A 10,027-nucleotide genomic window follows, 5' to 3' on the forward strand; every position below is an offset into this window, starting at 1 on the left:
AAACCATGACCCTTGCATTTTCTCAACATTGACTTGAATCTTTCCCAAGCCTCATTCAAAGACTCGTTGCTTCCTTGAGTGAATACCGCAATATCCGTTTTGGCTTCCATAAATCGGGATTGAGGGAAATATCTTTCTAAGAACTTTTCTTCTAGCAAATTCCAATCCGTCATCACTCTCGGTGCTTGATCAAGGTACCACTCCTTTGCCTTTCCCACTAAGGAGTGTGGGAACATCCTTTTGAATAATGCCTCTTCACCCGTTTCATCAATTCTCGTAGAACCCGCAATCTCATAGAATTTGATGAGATGGGTATAAGGATCTTCATGGTCCATTCTGGTGAATGAATTTGCATAGAGAAGTTGGAGGATTCCGGTCTTCATCTCCGTATTTCTTCCTCCACGGGCAAATTGAGCATTTCTTCTTGGACTATTAGCGGACATTTCGGTACGATTGTCATCCGCCATGTTTCCGTCACAAGCTTCTACAACCACTTCTTCGATTTAAACAAGTGCGGAAGTAGATGCTTCTTCTCTCCGGTTCCTCTCTTCGGCTAGTTTCCTTCTTCTTCGTGTTTTGCTATTGAGCTTCCGAAGTGTTCTTTCAATTTCGGGATCGAATTGAAATTTCTCCTTGGTAGCTTTTCCTCGCATGCACTAGAATCTACAAAACTAACAAACCAAGTGAAACAAAAGAGGGATAGTAATAAAAGTAACAAAACTTAAAACAATGAATTATTGCAATGCTTGTAATATCGAACACCAATCCCCAGCAACGGCGCCAATTTGTTGAAAAGTATATCTTCGGCAAATATTTTTATATCGTATCCACAGAGATTGGTTGTTATTACCGCCGTTCTACAATCCAAGTTGTTATAAGTTTGAAAAGTAACAAAGTTGTTTTGTTTGGAAAATTATCTTATGAGTAAATGTCACTAAAAACAGTAAAATGGTTTTAATCAAATGTAAAAGCTTGGCAAGATTGGAGTTCACTATTCTAAATGCTTATGATTCCTTATGATAACTATATAGATTTAAGATTATTTATGATGTTCAAGTATCCTCTCAAAGTCATTTATGTCTAAATGATATTGTGATAATCACTATATTGATCCTTAGACGATCTCTCCACCTAACTATCAATATAGCAATCTTTAATGTTTAATACCAAAGAAGAGTAATGAATAAACCTATCTCTACAACTTATTCACTACTAGAAAATCTGTTTTATGTCAAGACTCAAATAATCTGTTTCAACAACTACTCAAATCTGGTTTTCAACTTAGGGCAAAAACAGTATTCAATACATCAACAATCTTTATCATATATAAAAGTCAAATGGAATACATAAACAAATGAGAATAGCTACTACCTCCAATCTTGACAAAAGGGAGTTTAGCTCCTCATCATCATTGTTACAAAGCAGAATGTTAATGGAAGAAAAACTCTGTTTTTCTCTCTTACCAAAAATATCTCAATGTATCAATGTGTGAAATAATAATGAAAATCTTAGAATAATGTGTTCTCCTATCCTAAAAGAGTTGACATTTCCTTAACTGATCATTTCCATCCAAAGCAGAAAAGCTATTCCAAGACAGACACCAAAATGGTAAGACAGCAGGTCATGAAAGGCAGCACCCTTGGCCCAAAATCAGTTTGCTGGATTCGCAACCTTCGCGGCGCGAACTGAAGCTTATCCAGCTTCCTTGCTTTGCAAGCTTCATCCAAAATCTTCCAAATTGTGATGTTGCATTCCAAAAGCTCTTTCATCTAACAATTCTACAAAACTAACAAATCTGTGAAATAACTATTCAAAACAAAATAAATTAAATCTAATTGCATTTATACAAATTAACAAGAATAAAAGTGTGTAATTACATCAAAGTGTGGTAAAAGGGACCAATAAAATGATATAAAAAGTAGTACTAATTGGTCCCTAACAACTCTCCCCAACTTAGCATTTTGTTTGTCCCTAAACAAAAGTTTCCACCCTCACAACCAAAGCAAAGACACAAAAGATTGGAACAAGGATTTACCAAGGACATTCAAATGGTTCAAAAGTGTTTGGCAATTTCTCAATCCACCTATCTCAATTCTAGACAAAACATGAATAAGGAGAATGGTTGAGTGCAAAAATCATTCCAAGGAATTCAAAGCCATATATGTCAAAATTGAATCAAACTTACACACACATCATAATAATGATGAATAACATGAAGGGTTACTTTCACTCATCCAAACAATTAAATCAACAACAATTCAAATCATGCGGTTATCACAACAAATACCAAATCATGTGAAAAATGAGAATCAAGAGGTCTTTCAAAGGTTGTAATGTGGCTTAGGTTACAAGAAAGGACATGATTAAGAGAATTTACAAAGTTGCCTATCCTAAGGGAGCATTCCCAAACATTCAACTCTACACAATTTCCCTTTCTTTGATCCCTATTTTTTTTTTTACATCCACACAACCATGAGCATTTTCTTTGCTTTTTTTTTCCTTTCTCTTTTTTTCTTCTTCTTTGCTCTATGGTTTCAAGGGTGATTTCTTTTTCTTGTTTCTTTTCATATTTTCACCCTTTCATAAAAACTCACTTTTCCAAGTTTCTAAACAACTTTTCACTTTACTCTCCCCAACTTTAGATTCCAAAACCAAATTTATTCAATAATGCTCCCTACTTAGAAATAAGCAAATGGCAAAATTTGCAAACAACTCGATTTGGGGTTTCAATTCACACGAAAGAAATTAGGATTCATTTATTCTACAATTTTCAATTGATTTTTGAATGATCAATAAAATGAATCCTAAGATAAGCTCAAAGGGGTTTAACTAAGGATTATTCCTCACAAGGTTAGTTGATTCAAACTTTTTGGTCAAGTGGTTTTTCTCACAATCAATGCCTCTATCATTTTCAAAATTTTCACACAAAAATAGATTGATGCATGATTTAGCATGATAAGAATGAGTTAAAATAATGCTTGGTTTCCCGCTTTTTAGTGAACAATGGAAAGCTTCCTCACAATTGGTTGAGTCCTATTTTGATTCAAAGGTGACATACATTTCAATGAGTTTATGATATGAAATTTGCACACACCATCAACTACTCATGTTAAGTCTAGAAAGCGATAAAGTGTACCTTGAAATGCCGACACTAATTCTTATCATCACCACTCGAAGTGTCCTATGCTTCTTTCTTTGCGATCATTTCTCGGTTGCTTTAAGCTTGACTTAAGAGTAAGAACAATTAAACAAAAATGTTGGTAAACCAGTTTGATTGTAACACACTTAATTCTCAAATAGTATTCATGCAATTATCAAAACAACTAACAAAAAACAAAGTTTTTGGTGAACTAGAGCCACCCAAAAGTACATCAAAAATTTTCAAAAACAAAATTAATATAAAGTACAAAGAAACTCAAAATGACAACAACTTCTCAAATTCACCAACTCCTCAATCCTCCTCCTCTTAGCCACCACCTACATCACCAAGGACGTCCTCCATCTCATCATTAGGGTTTGCACCACCTCCTGCACCCCCCATAAAATCTGGCCTGCCCTCAGGCCAATTAGCATAAGCCACATATTCCGCCCGAGAAGGAAATGTGCGGGCTTCGTGTGCAAGGAACGTGTTCTGGAATTGCTGTTGCATAGCATCGAAGATAAATGATTGAGACCTCCTAGAGGCCTCAAAGCTCTCGCAACAATAATTGGCAAATGCCATCTGGTCAAAAACTGGAGTAGTGTGGGGTCGGGGTCGGGGTCATGGTCTGGATGACGAGGTTCCAGCTCCTTCGGTTCTATCCATTTGGCTTTGGCAGAACCTATTCAGATAGGCATCGTTAATCACACTGGTGATAGAGAAATGCACTTCATCCGGAATGTGAATATTCGCCCGTTGGCAAAGTCCCAGGATCAGCCCCGGGTACGCAAGCACACCTGCTTTGCCACCAAATTTGGTTCCACTTAAAACCATCTTCCTCAATTCTCCCGCTATGATAGATGCTACATCCACAGATTTTCCGATCATAATGTAGTACAACAAACATCCTACATCCAGAGGGATTGTGGTGGTGTGGCTCCTTGGCCGAATATTGCTCAATAGCAGCACAAGAAAAGCCCTAGCTTCCAGATTAAAATTTCTCTTTTCCAAGATTTTGGGAGTCCTTGCTCATTTATATCAAATGATTTTCCTCTCAGGCACAGGGTAACATTCACTGCATGAAGATCCCACCTATTAGCCAATTCCTGGGTACGATACTCGCACCGCTCGTTTTCTCCCAGGGTTAGAGGATTACCAAGATATGAATTAATGACATCTCTCCCAAAAGAAATGATCCTGCCTCTTACCCTTGATTGGTAGTTGAAAGCTACCCCATCTTCTTGATGCATGGCGTTTGCATAGAACTCCCGAACAATATCATAGTTGATTGTCGCTTCTGGTTCACACAGTTTCATCCACCTTCGTCTCTCAAAATTTGCAACCACGTTCCGGTAAGTCCCACCCGGTAATAGACGGATGAACCTTTCCGGCTGGATGGTTCTCTTGATAAGGTTTTCGAATCGTTCCCCGTTTTCGTCACTTGTGAACCTTCTTAAAGTACAAGGATGAGCGGGAGCCGTGGTTTTGGTTCTCTTTGACATCTGCATTAAACATCAGAACAACCACACAACACAACATGAAGAGAGTTAGCAATCAATCCGCATAAAAACATGGCCCTGGAATTTCCCATTTCGCGGCGCGAACCCTGCGAACCAGGAAATCTCCAGGAGCTTCCTAGGGTTCCAAAAATGTGAGGTATGCTACTTCTAACAGTCAAGGTCTCCAACTCTATCCTATTCCTAATCTAAATCAGACATGCATATTGATTTCAAGTGTCAATCGTCAAATTTTTCCAATCCCTAACCAAACCTAAATGTGAACCCAAAAGGAAATGGAGAAGAGGAATTGAAAAGCATAACATACCTTACTGAAGCACTTGGTTCTTGTTAGCAAATGAAGATTAGGGATTTGGGAAAGGAAAATTTTCAGTTTTGGGAAGTTTTTTGGGAGTGGAAGTGAAAGCGAGGCAAACTTGGTGTTTTGAAAATGAGTTAAAATGAAAAGGAAATTATAACCTAACAGAACTTAAGTGGTTCTGCCACGCACTGTTCGCGGGGCGAACCTTGTTCGCGGGGCGAACATTGTACGCGGTGCGAACTGAAGCTTTGCATTCAGTTCGCGGGGCGAATGGCAAAAAACAGAACCCAATTTCACAAAATTTAACACAGCAGAAAATCAACACAACAGACAAAATAAAATTCAGACTTACAACATTGGGTTGCCTCCCAACAAGGCGCTTTGTTTAACGTCGTTTAGAGCTCGACGGTCCACTGATTAGCCCGGTCCAGATAGAGACACGACACACACATCACGATTTACATCGCCGCTATGGTAGACTTTGAGTCTTTGACCATTTACAGTCCAACTCTCTTGTGACTTTGGATCCTCGATCACAATGGCTCCATAATTGCGCACCTCTTTGACAATGAACGGTCCTGACCACTTTGACTTCAACTTACCAGGGAATAACTTCAAACTTGAGTTGAAAAGCAATACCATTTGTCCAACATGAAACTCCTTATGACGGACCTTTCCATCATGGTATGCCTTTACCTTTTCCTTATACAGCTTATTCGAATGGTAAGCGTTATTCCTTAATTCCTCCAATTCATGGAGTTGTCCTTTTCTTCTTTCTCCAGCTAGAGTGGAGTCGAAATTCAAGAATTTAAGAGCCCATAATGCCCTATGCTCCATTTCCGCTGGAAGATGACAAGTCTTCCCATACACTGGAAGATGACAAGTATTCCTACTTCTCAAGAGATAGCAGACATGTTGCACATATATGAATCTCTGGTTGGTGCTCATATGACTACCAAAGGTGGAATTCAAGGTCTCCCTTCTGAGTTCCTCATTGCTCAAGCTACTGTATATGGGAAGGCCATGAGTGAGGACGCCTTTGAGGCCATATTTGTACTTCTCATCTATGGGTTGGTATTGTTCCCCAACATCGACAAGTTTGTGGACGTGAATGCTATTAGGATTTTCTCCACTCTTAATCCCGTTCCGACTCTGTTGGGTGATACCTATTTCTCTTTGCATATGAGGAATGCAAAGGGTGGTGGTGCCATTGTGTGTTGTTTGCCTCTGTTGTATAAGTGGTTTATTTCTCACTTACCGCAGACGGTCGCCTTCAAGGAGAACAAGGGATGTCTACGGTGGTCCACGAGGCTTATGTCTCTCACTAATGATGATATCTCTTGGTACAACCGCGTGTATGATGGTGTGCAGATTATTGACTCTTGTGGTGAATTCTCCAATGTACCTCTTCTTGGTACATGTGGTGGGATTAACTACAACCCTATTTTGGCACGTCGTCAGCTTGGGTTCCCCCTAAAGGATAAACCTAATAACATTCTGTTAGAGGGTGTGTTCTTTCAGGAGGGTAAAGATCCCCAAGGCTTGAAGGGCAGAATGGTCCGCGCTTGGCGCAAGATTCACAGGAAAGGAAGGAAAGAGTTGGGTCCTAAGAATTGAGTTGCTTTGGAACTTTACACCGCTTGGGTTAGGAAGAGAGCGTCTGAGTATCTCATGCCTTACGAGTATCCGAGACCTACACCTTTGGTTATGGTTGGGCCCTCAACCCTCCCTAACCAAAGAGTAGAGGAGTTGAGAGACGAAGACCGATCACGTGCTTGGATCCGTGAAAGAGAAGAGTTGCTTCAGCAGATCAAGGAGAAGGACGCTTTGATAGAGTTCCTCGAACACCAGGTTATTGATGATCCTGATGATGCATGGACTTCTCTACTTCCTCAGTCTTCCATGTTTTGGAAGAGGACGTATGATCGACTTACCAAAGAGAAAGCGGATATGGAGGCAGCCTACGAGAGGGAGGTGAAGAGGCTTCGTGCATCCTATCTTCCTGTGTCTAGAGCTTTAGATGATTGTTTCTAGGGATCCATAGGATGATTATTTTCCTTTTCTCTTGTATATGATTGACGATGCTGTACTTCTTTTCCCGATATTATTTGATGAGATATTTCCATATGTGATAAATGTTTAATATTTCCAAAATTTACGAATAAAACCCTAGAGTTCCTTTGAAATAAAAAACAAATCATATACGCGAGCTGAAAGAGGAAGTGGCCAGATTGAGTGCCTTGATGGAATCATTCTTGGCTGCCCAGAGCCAGTCTTCTCCGACACCTTCAACTCCTCCCCAGAGGACAGTCATCTCTGAGATTGTCTCCTCAACTGTGCCTGCAGCCAGTGCATACTTTGCTCCGACGGCCATGCCAGCCGGATTCCCGTGGGGGATGCCTCCCTATTTCATGCCCGAGGGTCCTGCTCCTACCTTTGCTTCTATGCCGACATCTAGCCCGGTCCTTGCTGTTCCTCCTCCTGTCGTGCATACTTTTCCCAGGGTACCATCTATCATTCTGAGCCATCTAAAGGCCCAGATGTCTATGAGAAGATGGACGCTATGAACGATCAATTTCTTGAGCTTCACAAGGAATTGAAAACTCTCAGAGGAAAGGATCTTTTCGGCAAGTCTGCTGTCGAACTTTGCTTGGTCCCCAATGTGAATATTCCTGTGAAATTCAAGGTCCCTGACTTTGAAAAATACAAAGGAAATACCTGCCCTCTTAGCCACCTGGTCATGTATGCCAGGAAGATGTCGACTCAGACCGACAACGACCAGTTACTCATTCACTACTTTCAGGACAGTCTATCTGGTGCCGTTATGCGTTGGTACATGGGTTTAGACAGTGCAAACATCCGATCCTTCAACGATCTTGGTGAGGCCTTCGTCAAGCAATACAAGTACAATATGGATATGGCTCCCGATAGAGATCAATTGAGGGCCATGTCCCAAAAGGACAAGGAAATGTTTAAAGAGTACGCCCAGAGGTGGCGAGAGTTAGCAGCACAGATCGTGCCCCCGCTAAAAGAGAAATAGATGACTAAGATCTTTATGAAGACCTTAAGTTCTTTTTATTATGAGCGGATGATTGCTAGCGCTCCTTCTGACTTCACCGAGATGGTGAATATGGGGATGCGTCTAGAAGAAGGGGTTAGAGAAGGACGTCTAACCAGAGAAGAAGGCTCTTCTGCCAAACAATATGGGGCGTTTGCGAAGAAGAAAGACGGAGAGGCACATGCTGTGATCTCCCATGTGAAACCAAGAAGACCCTCCGTGAGGAGGAAGACTGTGCGTTCCGCCAGTAACCAGCACCAGGTGGCTCATATAGCACCTGTTTTCAGAGATAATCAGCAGTACCAGCAACATAACACCAATCAACAACCACATCCGCAATATCAACATCAGCAGCACCGTCCGCAACAGCAGGCCTACCAGCCTCGAAACAATAGTCAAACCAGCACGAGTTACGAGAGGAAAAGGGTCACCTTCGATCCTATTCCAATGACGTATGCAGAATTATATCCCTCTTTGATAGAGAGGAAGTTGATTACTCCGAGAGACCCACCAGCTATACCTGCTAACCCCCAGTGGTGGTATAAGCCTGAATTACATTGTGTTTACCATTCTGGGGCTCCCGGCCACGACGTGGAGAATTGTTACCCTTTGAAGACCAAGGTTCAAGACCTTGTGAGGTGTGGCATTCTGTGTTTCGAGGACGTAGGTCCTAATGTGAAGAAGAACCCATTGCCCGAGCATGGGAAGTCTGTCAACATGGTCCAGGGCTGCCCTGGCAAATACAAAGTCAAATATGTCAGTCATATTCGACAGTCATATGGCTCTTCCCTGAAACAGACTTGACAATATCATCTATGTAAATTTGCATAAAAGTCTCTATGAAATCATGGAAGATCGAATTCATTGCTCTCTGGTATGTTACCCCAACATTTTTTAAACCAAAAGGCATTACCACCCATTCATAGGTGCCTAAGGCTCCAGGACATCGAAGCATTCGACATTATATCCAAAGAATCCTCTTCGACCTTTGTGATTCGGTCGAACTCCCTAGGCATCACAGACACCACACCGGCTAAGATACCCAAAGAAGCCTCTGATCCTGAGTCGAAATTATCTATCAACATTTCGTCTTCTGCAACCATTCAATCATATTTTTCCCTAGTCGCCTCTGCTGGAGTATTAAACTTTCTTTTGTCAAAGCTTAAATCCTCCTTTTTCCTTGCAGGCACATTAGCGTTGGACTCAGCTTTTTCCTTTTCGCCGATATCCCTCTGCGCTTTCCTCCTCCTCTGTTCCCTTCTCCATTGAGACCTTGTCATGGGGTTTTCCCTTTTATAATTTTCATAGATATATGAGGTTTTTTTGTCAGCCTGAAACTCCCTACAGTATGCTAATGATGAACCTCTATCGACCTCGAAGTTCTGCCATTTTTCTTGGCCGCATTTCTTGCCATCTACTGGCTTTACCCACTTCCCATTTGAATCTTCAACATTGGGTTTGAAAGAGATAGGTTTAGCAGAAGGACCCTTTCGTTTTGCTTCACTAAGCTTCACCATCGGCATTCTTGGATCATAGTACCTCCTTGGGTCGAAAGCCCTTATTGGCTGAATAGCCTGCTGATCATGAAAGGCTTTGTGACCCCCTTGGTGTTTCGCCCTCCTTACTCCCTCGAGGTTTTGGGCCGCTTTCTTGTCAAATACAGCGTTGCATCGGGGGCACAATATAACCTCTGATTGCTTCTTCTGGCACCTCTGGAGGAAATCAGACATTGTTTCGTCTTCTTTTGGGGAAGGCTATTTTATTATACTCTTCCTGTTGACATTCATTATCAACTTCCATGGAGGTCTCTTGGGATATTTCGACCATATTAACCTCCATGTTGATATCTTCAGTGATGTCCAACTTCTAGAATTGCAATTGAAGGCCCTCAGCGGCTTTATCTATCTACACGGAACCATCAGCAGTTTCCTTGGTTACTATCATCAGGTTGGAATCTTCAGTGATTCCAGTGTCAAAAACATCAGCGCTTTTGTTGGTGGTATCTTCCGACA

This window comes from Lathyrus oleraceus, chromosome 3, assembly GCF_024323335.1.
Source record: "Lathyrus oleraceus cultivar Zhongwan6 chromosome 3, CAAS_Psat_ZW6_1.0, whole genome shotgun sequence".
NCBI lineage: Eukaryota > Viridiplantae > Streptophyta > Magnoliopsida > Fabales > Fabaceae > Lathyrus > Lathyrus oleraceus.